Genomic DNA, 14310 nt, shown 5'->3' with positions numbered 1-14310 from the left:
TTTGCCCACTTGTTTAAATCATAAGCAAACATTAATTTCTACATAATACAGATCAAATCATTTACATGATCTTAAATTCATAAAATTTCTTGCAGTATGTGGAAATACTTCACCTTTATTTGTACTCATACACGATTCTACTTCTTATGAAAAAATATAAAAATATAAACTGTACTAATATTTTAAAATATAAAAATATATAAACTGTACTAATCAGCTGTTAATTAATATGTAGGCCTTCCCACTTTAACATCTATTCTAACTTGTCACAATTAATTTAAGATATCACCAAACAGTGATGTAATTTTACAGCTCTGCAGAGATAAAGGTATGAAAAAATGCAAATAATGCAAAGAATCAGAGGGATAGTGGGTTCAGCTTGTACCCATTTTTTAAATGAATTCCATGTGCTCATTGTTGTCACAAATAATTATAGCGGAATCAAATATCAATCTCCTCTGCTATGCTGTCATCTACAATAACACTTAATAATTACAAGAACTTTCATGCAATTCACTTCTGGACATCACAGAGGATTTCTGCAAACGCTAAACAGCCATGGTAAAACCAGGAATACGATCTAAAGATTGCACCTTTAAATCTAATTTCACTTTCAGTGTCAATCTACTTTACAGCCCTGCTTCCTGACAACAAAGCTCTAAGTTCTGTAAGAAGTCTCCAAATACTTCATAGGGGCAACAAATAATTCAACAGACGGAGGTCAGCAAAAGAAAAAAAAAAAATTTAGTAATGGGTCAGTCAGACCTAATTCTGTGAGCTGCCTCTGCACCGACGCAGAGTTTCAGCAAAAGCAACCCATGGGGGTTTGTGTTCAGGGAACTGCTGCCATCCTACTCTTAAGGTTAAAAAAATGTTAACTATTGAAATCAAGCTGTTTCCTGCCAAAATATATAAATATTCTACAGGAATTCTAGACCAGCCACCATCATACACAACACACATATTTAAAGAGCATTAAAGAACTATCTGACCACATAAAAGCGATAATGACTGACAAAGAAAACGTTTCCCCATATCTCCAAGCATAAACTCACAGGCACAAGTGCTCTGCATTCACTCACAGAGCTTCCAGCTCCCTCAGCCTGACAGCTTGCACTTTCATATACATCTGCACGACTTTGTTGAGACCCATGTGCCCTTCGGAAATTTTTAATAAGACTTTATATTTCCGGTAAGAGCTTGCTTGAAATTGCTGTGATCGTCCTCTCAGTTGAGGCACCAGGAGACCTGCAGAAGAGGTTTCTGTCCCAGGGACTGGCCAGGAGATGGTGGCAGAGAGCAGCTCTCCCTTCCTCCCTGCTGGTGATGTTACCTCGGGAATTTTAATCCTCATAGACCCCAGGATCCTGTGGACACCTTGTTATGCTGCTACACAGCAGTCTCCTGACTTGTGCCACCAACATATTCTCTGTGTTTTAGACACCAGAACAAGCTCAAAGTGTTGTTCTACATCCCCCTCAGTTAGCCAGGCCTGTGCTCTTCCACAGCACGCCACAGGCAGGATGCACTTGCTCCCACCTCTGGTAAAGACCCAAGTATCATGACATCAGTTTTGGTAGTGATAAAAATCAAACATTTTCTGGAGCCATTATTGCCTAAAATGTTAATGCAGTTTACTTTTTTAAAATGTGATCGATAGCTGGGGGAAAAGTGCCCATAAATTACTAAAGGCAAATACCATTCTATTAGCACTCAGGAGATTTTGCAACATTTGCCAGTCTCTGTTTTACTGGAAAAAAAAAAAAATTAATTTGCTGAAAGCCTAGTTTTTTACCTGTCTTTGTCTTTCTCCATAAAAGAGGCATATTTTTATCATGAGTCATTTCGGAGATGTAATTCTGATGTACCATAGCTATAGGTTTCAATTAATGTTCTACCTCTCTGTCAGTCTTTACATTGCATGTTTTATGAAATCATTAACTATTGTCATGTTTCTATTATGATACTATTAGGAAATAAAGAGATGTATGTAAATGTAGATGTAAAATAAATGTGCGACAGTTACCAGGAGCAACATCTGTGCACTATCATACATGTTTACACTAATTTTCTAAAGATTGTTCCATTCATTACAGAGCATTGTTACTTGCTGTGGCACAACCCTTATTTCCATGCATTTAGGGATTGAAGCAAAGAGAGGGTAAATGAGAGCCTAATCAATACCACTTTTCATTTTGCTTCTAATGTGCTGCCTTTCCCTTTCTTTTCTTCATGCACAAATCCAAAAAAGATCCTGACGTTACAGTCATAAAATGTAATTCTTCTGCAGAAACACAGACAATAATGCTTTCTGTATTCAGGCATATTGCATATTCTAATGGCATTTGGCTAAATTGAGTATGGATTTAACATCAAAGGCTTCATGAATTTTTCAAATGAGATATTAAAGTCAATATTTCAAGTGAAAGATATTTCAATTTAGTTGCATACACAACAATAAAAAACTTCTACAAGGCAGAGGTACTAGTGGCTGTGGCAGTATTAGCTCATTCAGGAAATTATTAGTTTATAAGAAAATCAAACAGAAGGTTGTGATATGGCAATGACACTGAATAAATTAGACTAACCGATACGCGCTAACGTACTTTATCTCTTGGAGTCTGAAGCAGAACTTGCCACTGGCGTGTTCAGTGCTTCAAGCAGGGCTTCATTTAGGGACTTTTTTATTTATTTTGGAAATTCAAACGATTAGCATCAATATTTGCATTCGGAACCTCAGAAATCTACTTATTTTCCTCTTTGAAAGGACTAAGCCTACTGTATGCAAGAAACCCCCCCGATCTTGTTTATTTTTTAATCTAAGTACATTTTGCTTTAAATTGCCAATGCTTATGCAATGCTGCTTCTGCTTTCACAGTAAGTTACTGAATGTTCAAGACTCCGTGCCAGCAAAAAATCCACTGAGCTCTGAAAACTTTGTGTCCTGGCAGAGAGATTGACAAGAATTGCAAGCAATACAAACACTGACTCTGGTGGTTCATTTTCTTTCCTATTTTAGGTGCAGGGAATGTAGCAAAACGCTCTTTAAATCAGTAAAACATTGTATTATGATGTCTTGACATAACACTGAAGAACAAGTGCGTTTGTATTACCTAACACTGCATGCAAGAGCTAGATGCACTATGCAGATATGTAGCGCTTCTTCAGGTACCCATAAGCACAGTGTCATTGTGCTACCATAAGTCCAAATACATCATTTGTTTACACACGGGGTAACAGCAACAAGAGATAAATGCTACTGAAGATGCAGCAGTTACTGATTTTACTATTAATTATTATATTAATAAAAATCAATTATAAACAATCATACTAAGAAGAAATATTGCACTTGCAGTCATCCACTGCTGCTACCAGCACAGACATGAACAGGCTTGCTGAGCACCTAACACTTCTACTGGACCCCAGCCAATTCTCATGGGTGCTCTGAACACAGGTTGGAGAGCAAGTCCCTTTGGATACCTGGGGAAAGTTACACTGTTTTAAAACTTTGATTACCAGCCAGTTTGGGCCCACAACATAGACGTTACTCCTAAAAGCATTTCCTTGAAACCAGTGGGTTGTTTGACTCTGCACTATTCCCCTGCAGTGTTTGCATTAATGGGAGAGCACTTTAAGGACTCAGAAGACAGGCAAAAGTAAAGGTGGCTATCGCCAGATGTTGAACTGCTAGGCCTACTTCTATTGTCCAAGGTGACAGCCGGACTGAGAACAAATGCTGACCTGTTATTCAAAACTGAACAAAGCCAGCAGCCTTGTAGGGAACTTCTGCAGAGACTGACACATGCTATCTTACTCCCATTCAAACTCCAGATAATTTGTAACACTGCTTAATTTATCCAGTTTGCACCCTGTAGGTCGTAGAGCCCTGGACAGTTATGTGTTCACCCCTAGAGCCCTTTCTGTAGCTCCGTGTATAAAGCTTTATGGCATTTCCATAAAATGGAAAGTGCCACCATTAAAATGGAATCAATCAGAGATAAATCAATCAAACCTTCAGAAACAGTACTCCCAGAAAAAGTATTTCTTGTGATAACAAAGATAAGGCAGAAGTTTTGTACGGTTAATAACATCCACTAATAACTAGAATTATATTTTCAAAATTGCCTCTGGGGCTGGGGAATACAGTTCTCTTTTCATCTGTTGTGAACTCTGGACATCCTTGAGATGGTTTTGAAAACTACAGTTCACATTTAATGAGTCAGCAGTGCATCCAAAATCTTGCAGCTGAAATTACCAAAACTTTGATCTTTTTTATGACATGACTTCAAATGACACTGTTAAAATGAAAGGTTCCCCCATGATCTCCATTCACTCTGAGAATCAGTGTTTAAGGAATGATCCTCTGAATTCAATAATTTAATATTTTCCCTCCTGATTATGGGGGTGTACATAAAGTTAAGAGTACTTCCCTTGTGAAATCTATGTCAAAATGAAAGTTCAAATGATTCTGTTAACTAAAAATGAATATTTGGAGCTAAAATCAGAGGAGAAGACCAAGCTGTTGGATTTGATCTTGAACATGCAACTGCTATGTCCAAAACAAAATAATTCACATCTCATGCTCTATGCAGCTTTTGTGTTTGACCTAAATTGTTATTAAAAACACATGTATAGATTATCCATAGAAATAAACTGAAGAGATTTTGTTACCCAAAACATGTTTTTGACTCTTTATTAACTGGTGATAATCTGCACTGATCTGCATTATAATTCTATTGCAGATGTTGCTGACATTAAGATGTATGACAAGGAAACTACAAAAAGAGCTGATCTAAACAAGTGAATATTTTGCCTTAGGTCTACAATACATGCAGTGCAAAACATCTTTCAAGGAATTTCAGGTTTTCTATTGCATTCCTAGCAATTTTATATATGTGAATATAAACAAAGTAATGCAAGTCTGTTTGACAGCCATTTGATTTTTTCTCTAATGTCATAGCCTTTTAAAATGTGCTGTTTTCTTGTTTAAGTTTCTTTCTTATTGGAGGTTAGAAAAGGAACAGTTAAGTAGTTAGCCTGAAACTCATGACGGGAAAGGCTGGTTACATTTTTTTGGATCAATCATCCTTACAGTCCAAGGAAGCATAGCTTCTTTCAGACTTGCAAGGAAAGTAAGACATTTTCTCTGTGAGAAGATCGTGAAGGACTGTACTTCTGAGCATTTACCACCATTCCACCTGGTAAGTGGAGCCAGTGATCCAGCAAAGCTCCTGAACTGTGTACATGCGGCCACTTCTTTATCAGGGAAACAACACCTTTGGGGCACTGCATAGGACAATCTTTGTTATAGAGGAAGAACCACAGAGGATGAAGGAAACAGTCAAAATCTTATTACAGAAAGGTGGGAAATGAAGTGATTCCTGGATTCAAAAGTGCATTTTTTTCTTTTAATTTGTTATAGGTCCACAGTATTAGCTCTCCATCCAGGTAGAAATGAGATGAGCCCCAAAGAAGATTTCTTAGTCTTTATCTGGGAAATACATTTACTATGAAGTCTTAGGTGGTTCATAGCACCTGTGAAAGTCCTTCAAGTTAGGGTGAATTCTGTATGTTTTTACAGAGTGACAAAGCAGGAAATAACTTAAGAAAACTCTTTAGTCAGTTGAAATCAAAATAAAAAACTATGTGAAGGTCATCTGAAAAGTCTAAAAGGCAATTAAAAATCAAACTGTTTACCAAACATACCATGTCAAGTATAGGAATAACCTCAGTGCGAAGTATAATAAACACATTTCCCTAGTAATGTGAACTACACAGGTGCTTTATCCATTAGCTACTTACATACTTTGGAAAGCACTTCAGTACCAATGAAAGCAATAGGAAAACTTATTTGATTTCAGTAGTTCAGCAGTGAACTCTTTGTGCTCATCACCCACCTCCCTGAAGAAAAGAGATGTTGCACATCAGGAATGAGTCCAGCAATTATCTTCTAATACAGGAGCAATGCCAGCAACATTCTAGTAATGGCAGCATTAATGCTGAAAGTTTACATTTTCAAAAGAGGAAACATTTACAGACACAATCTGGATATTTTAACTGTCACAAGCTTTAGTGATCTGATATTGCTTAGCCTTGTGGCCAAAGCATTAAGTCACTGCCACCAGAATATCTGCCACCAGAATAGATCTTCTCTAGTAAATTCAATAATTAATCCAACAAAAAGTAATGAAGAAAAGCAAAGTGCATGTCATTATTAACAAATAAGATTAAAAGAAAAAAAAGAAAGATTTATTTTCCAAAAAAGCAGATCATTAAAGTATTTTCTATCCTAAGATATGACAAAAGAGCAAGATAAAGTTGGAAAGGTCCACAGTAATTCAAATTCATTGTACTCATTATAAATCCCAAAATGCTCTGAAAAAATTTAACTCAGCTGTTTGGTCAATTATTTCCCTTACCTGTCAAAACAAAGCAAAACAAAAAGAAAAGCCCAACAAGCTCACTCCCATAGGGGAGGAGCACAAAGAAGGACAATCCATTACTATATAAAAGTAATCAAATGCAGATTTATACTAGAAATATAAATAGTACAAACAGGAAAAGAAAATACTTAAACAATAAAGTACTCCATGCAATTCTAAGGAAAATTAGATGAACTACTGAAAAGGATACAAGTGTATACAATTTACTATACAGAATATGGTAATGCTTGGCTAAAACTAGTGCAGAGTTCCTCACTTTAACGAGCACTTTTCATCCACAAATTAAAAATAAACAAATAAAAAAGATACGAGTATGACCTCACTTATTGGCAGTCAATCAAACTGCAATTTGTCCCAAGAGTTCTGAAGCCACTTCCTTATAACACATCAAGAACTCACGCTTACTGAGCTGATCTGTATAAAGCCTGATTTTTTTCTAGCTACAGCAATTGGTTGTTCCTATCAAAACATTTGGGTTTATGTAAATGACATCTTAATGGTTAATTGGAACCATAGCATGATGTTGGAAGTTAAATCATGCTCACTTAACTTCGTAGTATCAGTACATCATCACTGAATAAAAGTACATTTCTTTAAGCTGAGGGTTGTAGAATACAGCAAATAGTTTGATGCTAAGTGAGCAGTGTTACTGATGCGCTAACAGCAAACTCTAATAGCTACAAAGAATAGTTTCTTCAACATCTATATATTACCATAACTTTAAAAATGGCAGTTTTCATTAATCACACAATGGCATGTTTTTTCTTTGCAGCCAGCTGATTAAAATACAGATATATTGCCTCAAACGTCATAGAAACTGCACTCAACCATTCTTTCAAAAAGGTTTTTTCTAAGCCTTCTTTCCTCACTCAACTATGTACTTCAGACCACAAGTATTGTTAGAGATGCCAGTATAGAAACGGACAAAAAATATCCTAAATAAAATAATGAAGGACATCTTTTTTTTGCCAAAACAAGAATACAGCTTCAGGTGGAGAATGGCTGACTCAAATATGTATTTTATATATTTTATATTTACTCATCTTAAAACTTAATTTAAAAAAATAATAATTAATCAAAACAAACTACTTTGATTTTTTGTCGAGAAAAGCCTGAAAATAGCTTGATAAACTATGGGTGGACATCTAGATTTTATTTACATGAATCCAAACATCTACAACTGTTTGAAATACACGGAAGTCTACACGGAAAACAAAGTTATTTCTTAGAGAATGGGTCAACAGTCTGGAGACCTTAACACATTGTTTTTGGTCCAAATCTGAGTGAATCTCACCACAGTTAGATACCTGAAAGGTTAAAATCCAAAGTACAGTGTCATCTCTGACCTAGGTCCTTGAAACATATCATTGCCATCTCAGAGCTTGAGCTGCACATATAATTTAATCTATAGAAAATATTTTTGAATATTTTCAGAAGGGAAAAACTGGTAGTTATCAGAGCTAATCTGGTGGTTACCACAACTTTGGGAAGTGGTTGAGGCAGGCTGAGGTTTCTAGCTAGTGGAGGAATGACTGTTTCTTTGTCTACATTTCAGAAATGTACATGAATATTGAATATGTACATGGATATATCGATATGGATTTGAAAGGACATGGGGAATGGCTTTAAACTAAAAGAAGCAAAATTTAGATTGTTAGGAGAAAATTCTTCACTCAGAGGGTGGTGAGGCACTGGAACAGGTTGTCCAGAAAAGCTGTAGATGCCCCATCCTTGGAGGTTTTCAAGGTCGAGTTGGATGGGTGGTGGCAGGTGTCCCTGACCATGGCAGTGGGCTTGGAATTGGGTGGGCTTTAAGGTCCCTTCCAACCTAAGCCATTCTATGATTCTTTAAAGGACAAGAAAGGAGCTGTTGTAGGTTTTTGCCATCAGCCTGTGAAAGGTTGAAGCAGAGCAAAAATTCTGTATGCACAGCCCACAATTGATGTGTACGAAGAAGTCTGCAGGTCTGAATTTACAGTGTCATTGTTCAATATTTGGATATGCAGAGAAGATACTGTGACTGGACAAAATGAGTTTGGGGCAAAGAATGAAAAAAATGGAGGTTGAGATGAGTTTTTTAGATTAGCTTGAAATACTCTTTCATTCTTTTTATAAGGAGTATTTCTCCTACAATAAAGTATCCATTTTCATTAAGAGAACAGCTTTTCAAGTCTTCTCCTTGGATTTTTTTTTTTTTTTTTTTTTTTAATTTGGTACCCTTGATATTCAGTACTAGTTGCTGTTTAGTATTATTTACCGTCAATATTTACTGAATACCTAACTGTACACATACTAAATACATATTTTGCTAGCTATAGAATCACAGCTGTCTATTCCATCGGCCAAGTTTAAAAGCATTGTTTTCCTATAAGACAATTTGACTAAGAACTAATAAATTAAGGGGCTGGCCAATGTGATTCTTACATTTATTCCTCCAAATTTGGTGCTGTACTTTATAAACTCTAGAGCTTTCATACACTTTTGAGAATATACCTTCTGACTATTCTTACACTTACCCTTACAGACAACTGAAAAATAAATAAATAAATAAATAAATAAATATCAACATCAGCTGTTAAATGGTACAATTTACAGAAACAATTTACAATTTTTAGTTAGATTGAGGCAGATTTTTTTTTATAAGTTGGGGTTGAAAGTAGCCTATTTTTTTTTTTAAAGTTCTCTTGCCCTTTGAGGTACTTGGATGGTCATAAAATGTTTTCAATAAAGAAAAATCCTCATCTGTAAAGGTAACATTCTGCAAATGTGTTCAGAATATTCTGTAATGGAATAGCTTAAAAACTGTCCCACTACCAAAGACCACTTCTAGACTTTTCTGTATACAAAACACCACTGCTATTTAGCCTCACCCTTTGTGCTTCCTTTGGTACTTCACCCACTGAAACCTGTTGGATCCGAGACTCCTTCATTTCTCATCCTGAGCTATTAGCCACTTTCAAGACAAAGTAGCAGTCAGCGGGTAACATCACTGCCTTGTGTGGTCAGTGTCTGTATTTTAAAAATAAGCAGTATTTCATGCTACAGAGATACAGTGTGCTGTTATCTACACAGGCAATAGTGACCAACAAAAAGAGAAACTTGGAATTTATCATTTAGCAATTTTCCACTTTTAACAAATAGAAATGTCATTTGTTAATTATAATTTGAAAAGCAGAATACAGTTTCTGCCCTTAATCTCCTTGATAAGCTCATTCTGATGAATCAACTGCACAATAGATAACACAAATAATATCTGAAAGATCCGGTCGAAGATCAGGTACTGCATACCCAATTCTGTTTGTGGATGCAGCCCTGTGTAGCAAGGGCTATGCAGTATAATAATCTTTTACAAAATTGATTATTATTTATAAACCACCATAACGAGTCTTTGCACGCTGTCAGACAGGATTAGTTACTATTCCTTTAATGCTCATTGTCTACCAGTGAAAATATACTGGACATAAGAAGTTACATGCTTATTTCCAAGGATTCTATTTGAGAACGGCATTTTGTGCTGAACTGAATGCAGAGCTGAGAACCAAGAGCTGTTCGGTTCTAACCTTCCCTCCAGTAACAGCTGCCTGAGCCAGCTGCCTGAAGTGATCTACTTGCTGCATTTGTAAAATTAAGATATAAACACCTGCTTGCTTACCTAGAGAGGAGTACTGGAAAACTATTCAGTCTTCAGAGCTGAAAGCCAAGTATAGCAAATTCATACACCATTTGGCAAGGAAGCATTGGATAGTGCACCGCAGCCCCAGTGTCCCTTTGGCACCCTATTGTATTTTCTCTGTATGCTTTCCAGCATAAGTTTAAGTCTCTGTTTGACCTCTAAACCTGTAGACAGTTATGGCTGCTAAACTATAATCACAGAATTTGTACCACTGACTTCAGAAGGATTAATTAGATGCCTAAAGGTAAGGAAGTAAGCAAATATTTGCAGAGTGAGGGTTACATTTGGTGAAGGGCCAATTTTCCCAATTGAAAATGTATAAATAAAAATCATGCCTAATTTGCTTCCATTACTAATGCTTTATATACTATATAATTGGAAGCAAATTAGATGCTTTATTTTAAATTGTTTACATACAAATCTTATTTTCTTAAAGAGTAGAAATCAACAGCCATTTCTTTTCTAATTTGATGCTGTTGTCACATATTACAAAGACTGAGCATAAGGAGGTTTTTTTTTTAGATTATCTCACCACGTACTGAAGTGAAACATTTGATATAATACTACCCAAATTAATTCAAATTAAAAAGTTTTTTGATTTGGAGAGCAACAATAAATGGAAAAATAATCTCAAAGGCTTATTAATTCAGGGAAGTTTCATATTTGATGGGCATACAAAAAAAGTTTCCCCAAACATTTTGAAGTTACTGTTTGTATTCTTCACACAAATTACTATAAAAGTATTCATACAGCTGAGAATGTCACTACATAACATATATATATATATGATTAGCACCATTTTTGTTAAACTGCCAGAGTATCCCAGAAAATAAATTGACTCTTTCTGTTTAAATAGAAGTTTAAAAGCCCCCCAAACAGCAGTTGCAGACTCATTCTCTCAGAGATAACTCACTTAAAAAAAAAAAAAAAAAGACTGATACCAGTGATGAGACCTGAAATCTGTGAAACGAAACACAAATCATCATCAGGAGTTCACAGGAAGGGAACGAGACTGGTTTTGCATCATTGACAAATCAACGTTGAGAATTGTCTGATTATCTTAAATCTCTTGCTTTCCTCTCAGTCTCAATCCTCCACTGAACATATGTGAATATCATTCTGGATCTACCACATGTTGAAGCATAATTACACCTGTGTTAAGCTAGTACTGGCCCTCTCCACTCCCTCTTCACATGTGAATATAGAGCCAGTGAAGGCAGGTAATGCCATCGCTCACATGTCCTTTGGAGCTCTTTTCCAAGCATCACGGCATCACATCCACAGTAGAGGCATACAAAAGACACAAATACAAAAGATATTTTTTAAGGTAGAAATGAAGAAAATTAACTCTTCTTAAGGAATAAAATTAACTCTGTCCTAACTGAAACCAGGACAACAGTAAAATCAAATCGCATCAACACAAAAGTTAGTTTCTCATGGCAAAATGATCAGACAAAACGTTAAAAAACAAAACAAACAAAAAAACAAAAAACAAAAACAAAAACACGGCAACAACAACAACAAACTTCTCCAAGATTGTGGGCAGAGGGAAAAGAAAAGAATAAACTTCATTTTCCCTGCCTTCCTTGATTTTTAAAAGCTGGTATCACCTACATTTTATCCTGAACTGCAATTTTGTGTGACTCTTGTCAACTCTTCTCACTTACGCCCATGACAACTACATCTATCATAATCAGGAAAGGAAGATCTAAAAAAATTATGTCCTTTGAGGTCCAGAACATGAGCCTCCTTTCCTCAATTACTCCTGGAGTAAGTTCCCTAACCTTGATGAAGCCGTAGCTGCCTGAAACTTGTTCTATCCTACAACGACTGAAGCTTGTCAAGGAGACACTATTCTCTATTAAATCCTTACCACTTCTTTACAGCAGACATCGGATTACACAGAAATTATTTGTAAGGATACAAATTACCTCATTCGCAGCCAAATGTGAAATTACACAAAATTTAGCAACTGTGAAATAGTTGCTCCTCTCCAACCATGTCATGGCTTTCTCTCGTTTGGGGGATTCATACCAGTTATGAGATTTTTGATATTGCTTCTATATTTCAAAACTCCTTAACAATACTGCTCTTAATTTGAAATCTAATATTAAGAATTTAATCTGTTAATATGTTCCACTCCTCAGAATGCAACAGTATAAACACTGCTGTTGAACACGCTACAAGCAGGAGGTAACGCTGAGCATACTGTTTGATGGAAGAAGTGCAGAGACAGAAGTCAGGATGCCTAAGGAGCACTCTTCAAGTAGTTCAGTCTCTTTTACACACACTTTCCATGCAGTTCTGGATCCAAGTCATTCCAACATTGTCTGTTTTCTAAGAACGCCAGATCCTTAATGGAAAAACTGCTGCTAGTTATGTGTTCATTAGAATTGGAAATAGAGAGTCACTCTTCTAGCCTGGAGCCAGAAGGTGGGCTATCTTGGAGGCAGGGTTGATAGCTTTTGAATACCAGATGAAGTCTATAGATACAAGACTGGTGTCAAATGACAAGAGCCTTAAGCAGATGGATGACAGTGTGTGCGCACTATAGGCTGTTGTTAATTTACTAGCTAGAGATAATGCTTCTTTAAAATTAAAAATGAGTCATTGGAAAACAGCCTGAGAGGCATAGCCTGCAGATTCTAGGCCTCCTGGCAGGCCTGCATTGTGGGGGATATGTTTTTTTAGAGTTATGAAAATTAAAATTGCATGTTAGAAAGAAAGAAAATGTAATTATTTCTTTTAGTAGCTATTTAGGCTATTCATAGTCTGGATTTGTAATTGTCAAGTACATTTTCAGTAAAATGGAATAAAATAGTCACAGTAACTCATAGACAAGATATAGATGAGCAATGGCAAATGTCTAACATTAATGAATTGTCACACAGCAAGATATGAGGTTTATGCTTATAGCCATGCTTTTATCATTTTGGAATGACCATGTGCAAGGTCCTTCCTTTTCACTACTGCTCTGCATGTTTTGTTTTGTTTTGTTTTCATTGCCATTTTGGGTTATTTTGGAAATAGCACTTTTCCTTCTTCTTTGATTGTGGGATGAAAATTTGCTGTCTGTTGCAACAGTGGCAATACATTTCCATAGCATAACATAGACAGGCTGTCTCATTGCTTCCTTGCTCCATATATATGACTAGACACCAGATTCAGTATGAACTTCTTGAAAAAGTCCAGTTTGATTAAAAAAAAAAAAAAAAAAAAGTAACTTACCTCCAAAGGCAAAAAAGGGAACTGTAGAGAACGACTGCGGAAGTGGATCACTTATGCTGGTCTCTGAGAGCTACTATGCTGTCTAGAAATGACCGGGTCACTCATCTGAGTCACTTCAGCTGAGGAAATCAGTAAAGAATTCAAACAGCCTGTTCTCCAGAGAAGTTAAACTCTGGTTTCCCATACAGCCAAAAGTAATCTTGATCCTGACGAGGCATTTATCTAAGGCACTGCAAGAACTTAAATCATTACCTTAGAACCAGAATCTGGAAGGCCTGAAAAAATGCAGTAGGAAACATATCCCTAAATGACTAGATGATTCATTTATTATTATCATCTGTCTAATGTAAAAATAACAATGCCTAACAATTTTACCACACTTTTTACTGCTGCAGATATTGGTGCCTGTTGAATATAATTGCCCCTATAATCCCAGTTTAAAGACACTGAAGAACAAAGATAGCCCAGTTAGTAGAACTCAGCTTTTGGGACACCCAGTTCTACATTTTTGCAGCTGGAACAGAGGGATCTCATACTTTTAAAATCCGTAACACCACTGAACTCATGTAGAAAGCTTGCTTCTCTATTCCAACATGCTCAGCATCATTGATCTCAGCAGTATTACTGATGGTTTACACGCATGTGAATGAGGACAGAATTAAATATAGGATATTAAAGAGATGTTCTGCAAAGCTTAAAAAGAAATGTGAGGAAATAAGTGGAAGAATATGCATACAGTGAATTAGTTATCCTGCATAATATACTACAATCAAGGTCACATATAAATATTTATGTACCATGCACTGCCCGTGCAGTATCATAGTGATTCCTCTCAGACATGACAGTGACAGAGACCTCTGGCACCAGCTGACATTTTTCAGCTTTAGAAAACTTTAAGACAAAACTATCAGTAATAGAGACTTAGTCACAAGCATGTCCAGATATTTCAGTGCAGTAGCAATGAAA

The 14310-nt window shown here is 36.2% G+C and overlaps 1 protein-coding gene across 9 annotated transcripts in view; it reads right to left on the bottom strand.

Annotated features, from left to right (window-relative positions):
• Positions 1-14310, bottom strand: part of LOC311440453 (uncharacterized protein) — a 509298-nt gene that overhangs the window by 338911 nt on the left and 156077 nt on the right. The window contains exon 1 of one of the 9 annotated variants that reach the window (XR_014695423.1): positions 13345-13422. The exons of the other annotated variants lie outside the window; for them this stretch is intronic. The gene's annotated coding sequence lies outside the window, so the exon portion shown is untranslated. Of the gene's footprint in view, positions 1-13344; positions 13423-14310 lie in introns of those variants that run through there. 9 annotated transcript variants of the gene reach the window in all.

This window comes from Aythya ferina, assembly GCF_964211825.1.
Source record: "Aythya ferina genome assembly, chromosome: 8".
Taxonomy (NCBI): Eukaryota; Metazoa; Chordata; class Aves; order Anseriformes; family Anatidae; genus Aythya; species Aythya ferina.
This window is presented reverse-complemented; position numbering and strand designations above follow the sequence as displayed.